The sequence below is a fragment of the Amphiura filiformis genome, chromosome 19 (assembly GCF_039555335.1).
Source record: "Amphiura filiformis chromosome 19, Afil_fr2py, whole genome shotgun sequence".
Lineage (NCBI taxonomy): Eukaryota > Metazoa > Echinodermata > Ophiuroidea > Amphilepidida > Amphiuridae > Amphiura > Amphiura filiformis.
In genome coordinates this window covers 42,341,714-42,359,409 of record NC_092646.1, presented here as the reverse complement: position 1 = coordinate 42,359,409, position 17,696 = coordinate 42,341,714, and the positions used below count along the sequence as shown (strand labels likewise).

At 37.3% G+C, this 17,696-nt stretch overlaps 1 protein-coding gene across 2 annotated transcripts in view; it reads right to left on the bottom strand.

The window, feature by feature from the left end:
* The window catches only part of LOC140141329 (transmembrane protein 135-like), a 361,936-nt gene that overhangs the window by 42,229 nt on the left and 302,011 nt on the right, over positions 1 to 17,696 (bottom strand). The window lies entirely within an intron of this gene.

The window sequence follows — 17,696 nt, the reverse complement described above, 5'->3', positions numbered from 1 at the left end:
TTAGGACTTTCTTGCACTGATCTCTACATATATTTTGTAACATAGATTTACCACATAATTAGTTTTGTGTTTGCTTTTTTATTAAATAAAATAAGTTAAATAACAAAAGTGTACTGCCATTTTATTTTTATGTGGACCAAAAACAAGAGTACAAAGGGTATTCAGAAGAAATACTCTTTCTTTCATTTAATAATTAGTCGGAATAGCCCAATAGGCTATTCCAATTAAAATCCACACTACAGGGGGAGTATGAATTTCAGATGGATTTAACACATTAGCAGCTTCAATTGAAACTCATTTGCCCTCAGTGGAAGATTCAGGTTGAATCTTCCTCAGAGGGTGTATGATATTCAAATGGAACTGCCTAATGTGGTAATTTCATTTGAAATTTATACTCCCTCTGTGGCAGATATTTCCGAAATCTTCCACAGAGGTAGTGTGGATTTTAAATGGAATAGCCTAATTATAGTTGTAAAATAATTGAAGGAATATACACTAAAATGATCAACCCTGAACATAAACCCTAACCTACTGTAAAAGTAGAAATTTTTGCGAGGTTTTTATTTTCGCGAATCACGAAAATAAAAACTCGCGAAAATAACCTTTTGCATTAGGTTTCTATTGTATCAATATCAAAACCGTGAAATTTAATTCTCACGCAATTGACAAAATCTTCAAAATCACGAAAATATTGACTTTTACAGTAATCCTAAATCTAACCATAGTCCTACTAACTCATAACCCTAATACACATGGAATTCTGAACAAATGCCTTTCAGAATATCACAGGTGTTGCCACGCCATGCATTCTCCCATTCTAGAAAACTGTCATAAAACTATCTTCATATCCCGTACAAGACGGTGGCTATTACCATCGATTAAGAAACCATAAAAGTACAGTAAGTACTTCCCTAATGGTAACTCAATTGGATTGAGCAGGAAATACACAGATAAGTACTCCTAACCTGGATCTTTGCACTTCTTGGTTCAGGGCCGTAGCAAGCGGGGCGACCGGGGATGCCATGGCCGCCCCACTTTTTGAGAAATTTGTTATGTTTTTCTTTATATCTTTATTTCAATTTGGGAATATTTGTAATTTGGCCACCCCACACTTGTGATGGCCGCCCCACATTTTTCAACCATGCTACGGCCTTGTCTTGGTTCTCACAACTAAGTGCAGTGACATAGCAACACTCTAAAATAGTTGGATTTTGGTCACCTGATAACACCTTTTGAAACACATTTTTTGTAATAGTTCTTAACATCATAATATGTTCCACCATTGAACACTGGTGTTCCAAATATGAACGGCAGTGTTCAATCAAGGCGGTGTTCCAAACATGAATGGCTGTGTTCAAGGTAGTATTCTAGGTTTGAACATCCAGTGTTCAATAGTGTAACAAACCTAGAACACCACCTTGAACACTGATGTTCATATTTGGAACACCACCTTGAACACTGCCGTTCATATTTGAAACACCACCTTGAACACTGCCATTCATATTTGGAACACCAGTGTTCAACAGTGGAACATATTATGGTTTTCAAGAACTGTTACAAAAAATGTGTTTAAAAAGGTGTTATCAGGCATCTAAAAATTTTAGAGTGTAGATTGTATCAGGTGAAAAAAAAGAAAAGAAAAGAAAATTGACCGTCCAACCCAACTTTCCCATTTTTCCATTTCAGGGCAACAACAATTAATTTGTTTTTTAGGCCTTTTGCTGAGATGATTTTCCTACAATTTGGCTAGCACTTTTACCCTACTGGGCTATTCAATTTAAAATAAGAATATGAATTTCAAATGAAATGAACACATTAACAGCTCCATTTGTAGATCTTTAAATGGTATCAAATTTTCCATGTGATGACACACAAAGTACAGCTTAAGCTAACATCCTGATCATCACATAGAAGCCTGGCTAAGCAATCTCATCCATCCTATGCATAAACAACAAGTTTACCATCCAAAGTAACAAGACAGTATATGTACATAATAATGTATAGCAGATACTACTTATTGATTTTCAGAGGTTGTTTTTCTTAGCCATCATATCCCAAGGTAAAAATGCAGTATACAATTATATAAAGTCCGATTCAGACTCCGGCCGCGATGAGCCAGGTTTTTAAGAGCTCTGCAGTAAAAATTTGATCAACTTTTTTACACAGTGCTTCAATATCGTGGCCGTGCATGCTTATGATTGGCTGCTGGAAAATCAAGGTCAGCAGAATGACCATAAAAGGAGATGCAGATCCCACATTGCAGCCGTGACGTCACGATATGTCGTTCATGGTGCACGCTGCACAGTGTCAACACCCTATATTACAAATATTTTTCCATACAGCTCCAGACTCCATTGGTGAGCGCAAGAAAAGAAATCGATCACTTGACCGCTCAATGGTAAAGTACAAACTCAAAAAGTATTAGCAGAGAGTTGATATTCTTGAGAGGGCACTCTATTCACGTGGTTTCTTTTCCAACGCTAAAAGATCACGCAATTTTGGTGGTTTGCAAATAAAAAGTGTCCGTGACTATCGATTGATTACGTAACTGTTATGAATAATTTATTAGGTTTTTCAATGCAATCGCCTCGACCCATTAATACATATTATCTGTATTATCAAAGTACTTGGAATAGCAATCCGGTGAGTTCACTGAACTACGCCCTAATACTGATGGCGTTTTAATGGCGTTTAATGGCGCTAATCCTCTCCATACACAGATGAACAAATACAATAGATGAAGGTCAACACGTATGACCTCCTATGTGACATGTTATATGTGATGTACAAAAACCTGACTATCATAAAGATCACTATTCGTTTGTGCATATGAACTGCACATTTACGTTGCTAGATATTACTCATTATATATAATGACAAATATTGGTATTATGACAATACGGTATATACATTGTATATAAAACGACTAATAGATCCTACTATCATGGCGTCAGGTCAATGTTCATCATATCCCGTATGTTTCTTAAAATTCATTCATATTTGAGACAAATTGCTGTGCCAATTTTATTGGTGCACAAGTAGATCTGTGTTTTTTTTAATTTTCATTTCCTTTTAATGAAAGAATTAAGGTTTTCCACTGCACGGTGGCCACAAGGGTGATACTAATTTTAATGCTATATTTTCAAAGCGAATACGTGCTCCTCGGTTGGCTCTATAGCGATTTCACAGAAAAGGTATTTCTAGTGCAATGCAGCGTCGGACTCTCGCTGAGAGCGTAGCCCAAGTCATTCCGGACTCCAAAAAGGGCTCTCCATACACAAATGAACAAACACAAAGGAGGGTAGTCTCCTCCGTGACCAGCTTGATTTCGATGGAGCGGAACCAAATTGGCTGCGGAGGAGACGGGTCATTTTTCCATGCAAATTTTTCAGTGTCAGCCGCCTGGTATTAGATTCTATTTTCAATCAATATTCTATTATCATGATTATTGCCACAGATAAAGAAAGTTTACATAATACATTGTGTTATATAGACCCAGGATATAGACATGTGATTGAATATTCTATACAAGCACCTGGATCTTAGGTGAATGGGCTAAATGTGTTCCTTTATATAATTATAAATTCTCAAAATTAAATATATCACAATTTTTATTTACTATTTAAAAATCGTTACTTTAAAAATGCAGTAAAACATATCCACATCAAACAGCAATGGCCGCTAATTAGTGTATTTAATTTAAGTTAGTGTATTAAAAACAAAACCTTGGTTTTACCTGAAAACAAATCGAATTTTCTTGTAATAGCAACATCATATGGGGTCTAGAGCATGCGCAATTAGTAATAATGTGTAGAATAGAAACTTGGTGGTATCTCATATGATAGTCGTATGGTGTAAATGGTATGCTTAGCCTGAGTCGCTCGGCCTATCTCGAACAAAATCGCCATGCATAGCTATTGAAAAACGAGAGGATTCGACGTACTATCACTGCAATTTTTGACACAAAGATATAGGGACGATGACGCTGTGCGCTGCTGCAATGTTTTAAAAGCATCCTGGCATCTGAATCATCTGTAGTCTGAATCAGACTTAACTGTGCATACTGTTGCTCAAGTTTGGGGTTGCTCAAGTTTGGTTTGAATAGGGATGTGCCACTGAGAATTTGAAAATGGACCCATTCGTATACCAATTTCCCAAAAAAATTGAACCCATCACTATACCAAAAGTCAAAATTTTTGGCCAAATTTAATGCTAATTGCCAAAGCTCTTACAACTTTTTCCCAAAATGTTTGGCAGATTTTGAAAATTTTGACAACTTGGGCTATTTTTTGGGAAAAATTGGGAAAACTTTGAAAAATTATCCACTCATATACCAAAATTGGCCTAGATATATAAAAAGGTCAAAATGATATACCAAATGACTGAAAATGTAACCCACATTTGCAGCACATCCCAGATTGGTCATTTGCACTCAGTACCCTTCCCCTTCCAAAAATATTTCTGAATGCTTTTTAATCAGTCTTCTTCTTAAGTAAAATCCGGGAATAAAATGCAGTAACTAATAAAATACAAAATAAATCTTATTGTTTTTACCAATTATTAATATAGAGCTAAAATGAATGAACAAAAGCTCATTAGTATGTAGTGTATGCCAATATTTTGCTGCAAATCAATGTTTAAATGTTTTCGGGTACTTTCTGAATTCTTTTAAATCAGTTTGATCAATAAATTTTGCACAAAATTGCTGCAAAAAGTGAAAATTTTTAAAATTTTGGTTAAAAATACGGGGGCAAGAAAAATATTTTTCCCCTTGAACTACCCCCAAGTGCTGCCACTGGCTATATACGACCACAGTAGATACTCCATTCTTACTTGAGACGTCAGCAGTCCAGGTATGCTACTTCCATCAACAACTCACCTTTAAAATTCCACAAACTGGGCTAGTAAATCTCAGTATATACAGCGTAATTACTACGCCTAAGCTATATCATCAGAAAATGCAATTAGTGCACAGATACCTGGCTTAACTCTCTTCACCCGGGTGTCGACTGCAGACGACATGTTTCAAATTTTTTTTTGACAATTCAAAAATTTCAGATATGTAAATTTTCATGACAATATTTGGAATCATCATGAAAAATGCATTACAATGAGTACAAACAAGCCTAGTATTAGTTCAGTATAGTACTTAAGATAGCTCTTGATATTTTGAGAAAATATTTCAAAACTTGGAACTTTTTCTGTTGAAGCGAAGGACTAGCACACAGAGCATTAAAGTGATTTCACTGGATTCACTCTGAGTGATGCTATGAGACTACCATTCAATGGGCTGTTACAGTTTACATGCATATACCCCCTGTGGAAGATGTTACCTTAATCTCCCATACAGGGAGTGTAGATTTCAAATGGAGTCATCCATTTAGGTAATCCCATTTGAAATTCACACTCCCTGTGTGGTAGATTTAAAGGGGGTCTCCGGCAATCATAACATTATGCCTTATGTGTTAGAAAAATAATTATCAATCACGAATCACATGGTTTTATTTAAAACAAATTCATATGACCATAAAAACGAATAAAAACAGTCGGCTCTCAACACGTGATATTCAAAATTCCCACCCGGGAATTTTGAATATCGCATGTGGAGAGAGGGTGTTTTATTCGCTTTTATGGTCATATGAGTTTGTTTTAAATAAAACCATGTGATTCGTGCTTGATAATTATTTTTCTTACATATAAGGCATGATGTTGTAATTGCCGGGGTCTTCCTTTAAGGTCATGTCTTTTATAGGGTGTATGGATTTTAACTGGAATGGCCTAATAACATATAATTGGTGCAAGTCTGTTAGTAAAGACCAAATTTGGTAAATTATAAGGGTATGCAGTAGTCTATCTAGGGGGTCCACCAAGCCATTGATATAGAGAGTACATTCAGTGTGGAAGAGAGAAGAGTTAAGGAAAGAAAGAGGAAAAGGGGAGAAAAGTGTGGGGGCATGAGGGGCAAATGCCCCCCAGTCAGAACTCTTGCCCCCCTGTTGCCCTCCCCCCAGTAAAAACCCAAAATTACGAAAATTTTACCTTTTTGCAGCAATTTTGGGCAAAAGATTTTGCCCCCCCCCCTGAAATTCACTTTTCCCCCTAAATGCCCCCCCCCCCAGAAAAAAATCCTGGTGCCGCCACTGGAGGGAGGGGGGAGGATGTCCTAGTTAGATGTCTTTCCCTTCCCTAGAAACTTAGGAAATATTTCAGGCCGAAACCATTAGGCGGAGGCGACATATTTAGCTTTGGATATTTTAATATTTTGTTTATTTTTCACCCGACTTACCCGGGTGGAAAATAAACAAAATAATTAAATGGCCAAAGCTAATATGGCGCCTAATATGGTGCCTCCGCCTAAAGCACTTCATTTAAGGGCACATTACACCAAATCACTGCGCGAAAGGTGCAATGGTAATGAGTTCCGGTTAAAAGTATATGGCTATTGGAGATAATGTGGTGTCCTTAGGGACCATGTTCTTCATGAGGTTGGCATGTTCTGATTTAAATGAAAGATGCTAACCTATTAATGACTAAAATAGATATGAAATTATACAAATCAATTTCACAAGAAAAGTAGGCCCTGTCCGAATTACTGCTAACGGAACAAGTTTTAATGCTAGTTTTGGCGTTGAAATAGCGGCGCTTTTCAACATTTTTAAATAAAAAACTGAATCTGTAAAGTTCCCCAAAATGGAAGCTTAAATGAAACTTCAGGCCTTAATTAATACAGGGATGACGTTAAAAAGTGAAAAATATTGTCACGCTGGAGAAGTTATTTGGTGGTTTACGCCCTTAAAGCTGGGTGTCCATACTATAAAGCTGCACACTGCCCTCACATTGCTTATAGGTGCACTATTACGAGGGCAGCACACATGTCCTCCGCTACTTTTTGTCATGGTCATTGTCGGCTTCATTAACCAATAGAGGGCAGCAAACAAAGACACCACTACTTGGCTAAATCCTCTGCACAAGACTGACTTAAGACAACCTCCCATGTAGTAGAAGCTACGCCCACTCATAAACTCCTCCCACTGCGCTCCAGTCAGGAGCTAGGCTGCTATTCGTTCCTACTATTATCTCTATTCAAGTTTTTAGCTGCCAAATACACATAGCACAGCAGAAATGATATCAATTCCACACTGAAACCTCTGGCAAGATTGGCTAGTTGGTGGTGTCAGGTGGTTCTCAATTGCAACAAAATAAAAGTTCCATTGCATCGTAAAAAGCTGCCTCACATTCAGAAACTAATTGGTAAAGATGCTGTTATCAAATACATTTGGGAAATGCTTCACTATGTCCGGTTTTTAAATTTGATCAACAAACCGGAATATAAATATTACAAATTTAACCTCAAGCTTACATTTGTACCATATACACCCACCCCAAATGCACACTTACACACCACATACTCACCCCCCCCCCCCCTACAACAACATAAAAAGAAAACAAATCAATACATACACACATATCCGTATACAGATGTCTACATCATGCATTTAAAGGCCCATTCAGTGATTTGCTCATCCGGACGATCTTAAAAACCATCAAAATTCAGACTTTGGTACCTTTTCCATTATCATCTAGATGTGCTAACATAGCCATGGTTCAGCTGAAAGCTGTGTCTAACATAGCCTGCTAGTGGTTCAGCCAAAAGCCATGTATTAAAGACAAAATAAGATGTTCTACTTGAATCTGTAATTTCCCTACTTAAGGGGTACTACACCCCTGCCCAATTTTGTGCCTATTTTTGCATTTTTCTCAAAAATTATAAAGCACTAGCGGTCACCCGTCTTTCGCGGTTCGTAAATAAATACAATTTTACAACTGCATCGCCACCCTCCCGAGGTTTTATTGCGAACAATTTTACCAACTCCCCAATTTATATACCGATCATGTCGATTGACCAGTCATTTCATTTTATTCATTTTAATCAATTTCTTCTTTGCCCCCCCCCGTTGTCTCCTATCCTCCCGTTCTTTTCTTTATTCCCCCATTTCGCTCACACCCCTCTTCTCCCTATCTTATCCGCTTTGCCTCTTATCTGTCCCTAGTATCATTTTAGTACTCCTTCCTAGTCAACTGCTAAAAATATTTGTGAATGTGAAAATAAGATGTACAATTTTTATAAATACAATTTTACAAATGCATCACCAATCACCACCCTCCGAGTTTTTATTGTGAACAATTCTACAAATTCCCTAATTTATTACCGATTGATCAGTTGTTTCATTTAATTAATTTTAATCAACTTCTTATTTGATGCTCCCCCCGTGTTGTCCCTTATCCTCACATTATTTCCACTGTTCCCCCTTTAGCTCACATCCCTCTTCTCCCTCTTATCTGCTCTGCCTCTTATCTGTCCCTGATTTTAGTACTTCTTCCAAGTCGACTACTAAAAGATTTGTGAATGTGAAACATAAAATGCACAATTTTTATAAGTAGGTCTTTGCTTGAAATTTGTATTTTTTACCATTTTCACAAAGTTTCGCGGATTGTTTAGAGGCAGCGTTTTGATACGCATGTTGATACGCGATGTCGCGATATGACGCGAACTAAATGATACGCTTTTTTGTTTGAAGCGGCGTGTCCATACGCGAAGACGCAAGATGTTTTGTTTGTTTGACGCGATATAGTTGTTAGGCGGACATAGTAACTGATGCTCACTATTTTGAGATCCCTGGATATTTTTTAAGGTATTTTTGCTCAATTTTAGACTTTAATCTCTAAGATTGAAAAAAATGAGGTGAATATGCAGCGTAACTCGGTGAATAATTAGGTTTGCAAAAGTGAAATTTGCAGTTGCATCACCACCGTTCGAGTTTTTATCATGAAAAGTTTTGCAACTCGGTAATTTGTTATAGATTGGTGACAAGTAAGATATTTATATTATAGGGGCAAGGACTGCAACTACTGCACTGGAAATTTTATTTCAGCACAGACGACAGTTGTGGAGTTACAGTCAAAAATGAGGGAAACCCAATATTTGATCAATAAATCAATAACTACTTGCCTTGAGTTGCTGAATTTTCAATGCAGTAGTTGTAGTCCTTGCCCCTATAATATACATATCTTATACTTGTCACCAATGCGCTATAATTTTTGAAAAAGATGCAAAAATAGGCACACAATTGGCCAGGGGTGTAATACCCCCTTAAGTAGAGAAATTAGTTACACATGTATTTGAATGGGCCTTCAACTTTGTATTTATTGCTGTTTTCCTCATTTGTTGCTATATTTTTCATTAAAAAAATACCTAATGACAATTTTAATGATTTATTCTTCACATTTCCTCAATTCATAAACAATTTTATTTTGATAACACTTTCGCTTGGATCACTGAATGTGCCTTTAATCATTGTTTATAAACTAGAGCAAACCGCCAAGCTCTCTTATTATTTGTCTCTGGTGTCCGCTGCTGACAAACACTTATTGTGTCAGTACAGCAGTACTTGTCGTATTTAATCGTTCAAATGCTCCTGAATCCCTGTCTGAATCTCTTGCCGATTCTCTCGTCTATTGTTGACGGAAAAAACACATTTCTCATCTTCCTTACTGTTATGTCCAATATTGAAAAATATATACTGTAAGTGCCCAAGAGAAATATTTGAAAGTGATGAGAGACTGGATGAAACTTAACAATAGGAAAAGGATGCATTTTACATTTCATGTTATTGTTTTTTTTAGGGAGGTTGTTTTTTAGTGAAGATGGTGACCAGTGGCGCAGCGTGAGTCATCCTACTGAGGAGCACCGACCACGATTGGGCAGTGGCGGCGCCAGGAATTTTTTTTTGGGTGGCATTAGGGGGCAAAGTGAATTTCAGGAGGGGGGGGGGCAAAGAGTTCTGGGGGGGCAAGAGTTCTGACTGGGGGGGCATTTGACCCCCCATGCCCCCCGTGGCACCGCCACTGCGATTAGGGCACCAGGTCTGATTGGGAGCACAAGCTGTTTTTCGGCAATTTTTCTATGGGATTTTCTAAACTTTCAAATCGATTGGCAATTACCCCCCTTTGTGCCCCTATGCTGCTACGCCACTGATGATGACTCCTTACAAAATTAAAGACATTCTTATTACAATATTTAAAACACCATTTTTGGATAATGAAGCTATAACGAATAAAAGGTTAACCCTCGCTTGTCGGTTTTAACATTCTGGTTTTTTTTTAAAATAAAAATAAAAAAGAAAGAAAGCACAGAAACTTATAGTGTGCTATGCACAGGCATAAATCCACAAGCCTCGGCACACTTTACATGAAATTTGCTGACTACTGCACACCGACATCGCCTGGCTAATAATTATTTGGTGCAGCAGAGACACTAAAATGAATACACGGGACCGATACACGTGAATTGCTATGCACGATTTTGATATCAGACGAAAATCTTCGGATACCGGGTTAGAAAATGATGAATATCTCCCGTAAATGATTTTTTCTCAAGAAACCAGATCTGGTCTCATACATTTGAAAATACGTGTTGAACAGATATGATAGTCGTTAGTTTGCGCTTTGAGAAACGGCCATGAGTCTTGAACTCAAAATCTGACCAAAATCGCTAATTTTATATTGCGTTGGTCCTATATGGACTAGAGCGCGCAAGCTATAATCTGCAACTCACTACAGTGTAGGCAGTATGACCATTGACCGCAATGTCGTATACAAGCTTACTCACACAGCGAGAAATCAATTACCCCGGCTATTGTCAGTAGCCTTAGTCAGGTCACTTGGCTAATTATATGCGTCTCATATTTGGAATAAAATCACCCACCTCCAATACCTATGAATCACCTTTCGTGGCTGTGGATTCAACCTACCATGGCGATTTCTACCATGGAGATATCGGGGTGATGACACTGTGTACTGTGGCCCAAGACACACCATATAAACCATTATACATACCATGATAAACCACCGTACCCAGGATCAGGCCAGAAAAAATTGCTTGATTGTCCATAGATTCCTTCCAAGGGATAGGGTCAGTTGGTCGGATTTTTTAAATAATTTTTTTTAAAGATCTTAGCCAAAACATGTTTGCCTATAGCTTAACAAATTACCAAAATAGGTGTAAATTGGGATATTTCTCTACTATAATAAATTGGGATATTTCTCTACTATAATAACTTCATTCATGTTTTTAAAACAGTTTAGAAGTGTGAAGAAACTGTTTTAAAAACTTTTGAGGATGTCGAAAATTTTAAAGAAAAAAACCTTTTTCTTAGGGTCCATCGGATGAAGATAATTTTTGTGCCGTAACCAGGACAATAAGCAGTGTACAGGGACTCGCATTGCTAAACACCAATGCACCGAGCCTAAAACCTTTCTGATTGATCTACTTACTCTCTGCCTTTGATAAAGATTCTGCTATTATGGAAAGCTCAGGCCCCTAAAACATTGAAATTTTACTTAACAGGCTATTTTTGTGGATAAGCAGTTTACAACAGCTCACTTTTTAAATTTTTATTTATCTTTATCTACAATACTTATTGCAATATGTAAATAAATCTGAATCTGAATCCATCTGATTTTTAGCATCATCTCTTATGCTATGCGGGGGCTACGCACTTCAACTGTTTTCTCTAAGTTCATCCCCACTTACTACAACAAATAAACACCCCTGCTTATCACTTGATTTTATACTATTTACTTTTTTAACAAGAGCACTTATCTCTCCTTTTCCTCTTCATGTTTATTTTATCACTAGAACATATAACAACTTAACAGTTTTAAAAATCACGAGACAACGAGCTAGCATATTTAGGAAAGAAAAAAAGCAAGGTACACCAACTTGATGTGGGGAAACATGTAAAATACAGACTAGACAGTTGCAGGCGGACAAAAACAGCAAACGTAGGCAGAAGAAGTAGGCAAAGTAGTGAATTTGCTCTCAATGAGAGAAGACACAACTTATTTTGCTCTGAGTTTGCTGTCTTTGTTTGCTACTTATTTCAATTTGAACCTGCCTTCAATTTTTGACTTGAATTTGTTTTTAAACTACAGCATGTAGTTCTTGTTTTTTTTGCTTTATATTTTGTTGTCTGTCCCTGAAGAAGAGCAGTTTATCTGCTCGAAACGTCGGTTGTTTTTTGTCTGTTTAGTGTTTGACTGCTATGTACACAGTGATTTTCATCACTTCCAGTGTACTGTTTTCCTGACACTTTTGTGGGCTCTGTAATTGGCAATTTTTGGCCATCGAACTTTGCCTGTTTTGTGCCTACTCTGGATGTTTGGTTTAGCGTGTCAGTTTATATGCACAGTGATTTGTTCACTTGTTCTAGTGCAGTTTTGTATTACCATTGATCCTTGTTATTTTTGCAGGTTCAGCACTTACTTCTGTGGGCCTTGGAAGTGGTAATTTTTGGCTATCGTACTTTGCCTACTTCTTCTGCCTACGTTTGCTGTTTTTGTCCGCCTGCAACTGTCTAGTCTGAATTTTACTTGTTTCCCCACATCAAGTTGGTGTACCTTGCTTTTTTTCTTTCCTGTTGTTGTTATTCAAGGTATCCTCTTGTATCATTTATTGATCCTTGATGTGTTTTGTGTCCTCGTCCGTTGGATTCACCATTACCCACTTTTTCTAGCATATTTACCTTGTCTCTGTCTTTCATGCCTGTTATCCTTTCTTACATCTCTCTTGCATCCTCTCTATTTCTTCCTCCCTCTCTCTACATCTCATTCCCCGCTCCCTCAAAACCATAACAGTGGGGACAGCCCCGCTATGTGGGAGCTTTTTTGAAAGTGAGTTAGGCTATACCTCTAGGACGTATGGATTGCAACAGATAGGGAGCCCCATGTTTCTTTGACTTCCATGACTCTCTCTCTCAGGTTTGTTACTTTTGGAAAAATATATCTCATCTCATATTTTGTATTATACCTGCATAGTGAGGACATGCCAGATGTTGTCACCACAGGGTTCCCTATATTCAGGCCCGCACGCAGGATTTCATTTGGGAGGGTGCTGATTTTGAAAAAGAGGACCTTTTTCCAAGGGGGTGGGGCAATTTTGTGAAAAGTGGACAAAAGTTGGACCTTTTTTGTCCAAAAAGCGTAAAAACCTGACATTTTGAGACTTTTGTATATTTTTCCACAATTTTTCTGCATCCCCGATACCCCCCCGTATTGGCCTGCCTATATTATAATACCCTTATAATCAAACTGGGTATGTATGTATCAGCATATTTAAACTGTAAAAGTGAGGACTTCACAATTTCCCCACAATGCAAAAATGTCCCCACATACTTAATGAAAAACACCACTAATGTCCCCACAATTACGGTATTGTGGGTGCTCCTCTTGCTCTATCCCGCCCTTCTCTGCCCATTTTAAATATCCATTTCAATTTCTGAATTTACTTTTCACAAAATCATCTCTCTTTCTTATTCATATTTTTAATTTTAGTTCCAGTTTACTATTCTTTGCACTCACTGCACTCCTTGACAAGTAAGATCACTCATCTCTTCTAAATCCTCATCATATTTATTTTACCACCAGACCATACCTTGACAACTCAGCACTGAGATGATGAGACAGTCAGCATTATATAAACCATACCTTGTCTGTACTCATCTCTCTCATCTCTCATTCTCTCACTCCCTCGTCCTTTCTCATATCTCTCTCTTTCTCTCCATCTCTCTTGCATTCTCACTCTCACTTACTTCTCTGTCCATTTCAGTCTCCATTTCAAATTCTGTATTTTTGAATACAGAATTCCAGGGTTAAGACCAACCTTAAAGCTTAAAAGCTTTAAGGTTGGTCTTAACCCTGGAATTATGGAAACTTTAGTGCCTCATAACTGCTAAATTATTGGCCTGAAGTATAAAAAAGTTTTTTATTTAAAATATTAGGTATAAGGCTGCGATCACATAGAAGTATACGGTATTCGCTATTCGCTATACGAAATAAGCTCATTCGATCAGGCTGAGTTCACATAGTATACTCCTATGTGAGCTCAGCCTGATCGAATGAGTGTATTTTGTATAGCGAATACCGTATACCGTATACTTCTATGTGATCGTAGCCTAATGAAAGACAAAAGTAACACATGCTCAGATTCGTCTATAAAACCAAAGTAAAAAGTAAAACCTTTTTTGTTTCCTGTTTCAGCAAATGGGACCAAACTTGTTCAATCTTTCAATTGACCATCGATAATTGGTCTGTCCTTATTATTTACGAAATATCAATTAATTGACTATTGCTAATTGTTATAACATTTAATCTTTGTGTACTGTATTAATCAATACAAATTTACCATTAATTCTCATCAATTAGTTATTAGTTCATTATTACAAGCATCAAAGCAGCATTGATGGTCGATCCCACAATCAAACAAATTTGACAATCAAATTTGGAAAAAAAACACTCATTTACTACAAACTTTACATCATTTGTCTATACTATATCCTGCTTGTTGTATCTTCCCTTCCAATTTCATATGCTTTATTTATTTTTCAAAGACCAGTCTGTCTCATTTTTATTTATTTTTCACCAGACCTTACTTTTCCAGAAGATATGTCACCCTTCCCAGAATCCTTTGCAACATCATACATCACCTCATTTCATCAAATGACACTTTTACTATTTAGTACATATACAGGCTCCATTTGCTTTCAAGTTGAGAATAGACTGACTAAATATGGGTCGGTAGCCCAGGGGTTCACTCCCATTGTGGCCTGTACACCATCCATGATAATAAAAACGCGTAAAAAAGGTTGTTTTTCGTGGGTAGGCACGATACGCGTGTGTCGTGTTTAGGGTGTCAAAAACATGAAAAATTGGGAAAAAGGGTAGCAAAATTGCAATTGCTAAATACGCGGAAATGAAATTTAGGGTATGAAATTTGATGTAAGGATTAAAATCACTGTTTAGGGTGTGAAAACAGGCATGTGTTACCTGTTTAGGGTATCGGTTTTTTTAAAATCCTTGTTTAGGGTGCTTTTCAAGCGGATGGTGTACAGGCCACAATGGGAGTGACCCCCGGGGTAGGTAGTTATGAACTAAACATAACTTGCAAGCTCTGGATGTTCTCCATTGTTCATTGAGGCACTTTTTATCACTAATTTCTCGGCCGTATAAGCCCATGTTAAGCTAGATTACAAGTCAGTACAGAACATTGAAATGGAAGCTATGCATTGTGGGAAGTGTAAAATAGCTTCCTGATACTTTTCATGCTTATAAGAAATGACTCAACAGTCAAACTTAGATTTGGTTATTTATAAAGAACCATGAGTAGTCCCGATCTTTCATTTTATGCATCAAACTCTGAATTTCAAATTCTAATATTTTCATACCAGACAAACTGTCTCTCGTTTTATTTATTTTTCTCAATAGACCATGTCTTACACCCTTGACAACTCTGGGTAAATTTAAGAGATAGTTATTTGCAATGTACCCGAATTGTTTCTATTTATCTTTTTTTTTTGCTCATACCTTCCCCACTCTATTAAGCCATTACAGTTAAAATCCATACACCCCCTGTGGAAAACATAACCTTAATCTTCCACACAGGGAGTGTGAATTTCAAATGGGTTTACCTGAATGGATGACTCCATTTAACAACACCCGCTATGTGAGCGATTAAAGTCATGTTTTCCAGAGGGGATGTATGTTTTTTAACAAGAACAGCCTATTTTACATTTTCTATATTTCTCACTAGTCCATTTGTCTCCACTTGCATGTTTGTTTTCTTTTCTCCGAGACCATACCTTACACATCTCACTCCACAACAGTCATATATTTGACTCGTGATTTAATCAATACCGTCATCCCCGTTTCGCCGATGCGCGCTCTTAATCATGCATACGTGCTCTCTTTTCTACTTAACTCTCGGAAAACGACTTTGCATTGTCTGCAACATCCGTCAGTGATTTAGACAGGATGACAATCTATGACCAAATTCAATGTTGACTGAGTAAAACAATATTAATAGCTTATCATTTGTGTATTTTTTTTACAAACGATATCAAATTTTAACTCAATTTGGACTCATTTCTAGAAATATTAGACAAGGTAATGTCTGTCTGCTGACAGCTTTTATGCATACCGAGGGACACCTTATCAAAGATGCACTTCTCTGCAAACTGATTTTGTTTCTACACCGCAAATTATTTTTGCCTGGAGTCACCTGTCCGTCTTTGCACGTCTGCGTACAGCTGGCCGCCAGGAACCAAACCAGGGGGCTTTCTTTTTTCATACCTCCCTTCTTTAAAAGCATACAAACGTTAGCAGAGAGCTGGGTTGTCGTCGTTGCGGATATAGGGAAAAGTTAATGATGGCTGATTTGGTATGCCGAGGTGAAATGTACATTGATTGCCAACAAAATGGGCTATTCCATTTAAAATTCACCCTCCCTCTGTAACACATTTAGCTAAGGTCTTCCACAGAGGGAGTATGAGTTTCAAATAGAATAGACAATTGGGTAACTTCCATTTGAAATACTTAGTCCAGTTGTGGTAGATATAGATACAGCCATATACAGGGGGAGTATGGCTATCAAAATAATTAACCTAACCAATTCAATTTGAAAAACATACTCCCTCTGTGGAAGGCATTTCTTAAATCTTTCACAAGGGGAGGGTGGATTTCAGATGGACTGGCCCAATAGATGCTGCGTCTCTTACCACCTAGCCAATTCAATTTGAAAAACATACTCCCTCTGTGGAAGACATTTCTTAAATCTTTCACAAGGGGAGGGTGGATTTCAGATGGACTGGCCCAATAGATGCTGCGTCTCTTACCGCCTAGCCAATTCAATTTGAAAAACATACTCCCTCTGTGGAAGACATTTCTTAAATCTTTCACAAGGGGAGGGTGGATTTCAGATGGACTGGCCCAATATATGCTGCGTCTCTTACCACCTAGCCAATTCAATTTGACAAACATACTCCCTCTGTGGAAGACTTTTCTTAAATCTTTCACAAGGGGAGGGTGGATTTCAGATGGACTGGCCCAATATATGCTACGTCTCTTACCACCTGAGGTAGAATTTGTCATGGAGATGTTTTCCTTTCATATACTTGTCTCATGTATCTTTAGGAAGAGGCAGACTAGTTCTGCCCCTTTTACAGACTTTTGCCGGTTTTTTTTCTCTCAAAATTCTACAAAAAAATGGATGTAAGCTTCCTATGAAAAAACAAGAGAGGGTATATAGAAAAGCAATGTTTTCAATGTGGTAAGATCTACAAGACAAATATAGTAAGCCTCAAACTCCATTTTAACTCTCTCCACGCAGGTTGCAGGTGTCCACTGCAGATGACAAGTTTCTTCATTCTTTTTTTTATTATCAAAATTCTAAGAATTTTTAATTATATATTTGGAATCATCATGAAAAATGCATTAAAATGAGTACAAACAAGCCTAGTATTGTGTCAGTAGTTCTTAAAGATAGCTCTAGATATTTTGAAAAAATATCTCAAAACTTGGGACTTTTTATGTTAAAGCGTATGGCTAGCATGCAGAGCATTAAATTGGAATCATTAATACCTCACATTCAAAACTGTTATTTATGTCCATTGCAACCATTATTTGTTGTTTTTTCCCAGCTGTCAGGTAGCCATCTTTATTCTTCATAAAACAGCACAATATGTTTCCCATCTCGCTAGTAAGTCTTTTCTCTCGAATGTTTTCACACTTTCAATCGACTCTGATTATTGATTGATTGTTTGTTTACTTGTTTGTTGATTTGGATAGCCATTAGCCATTCAGCT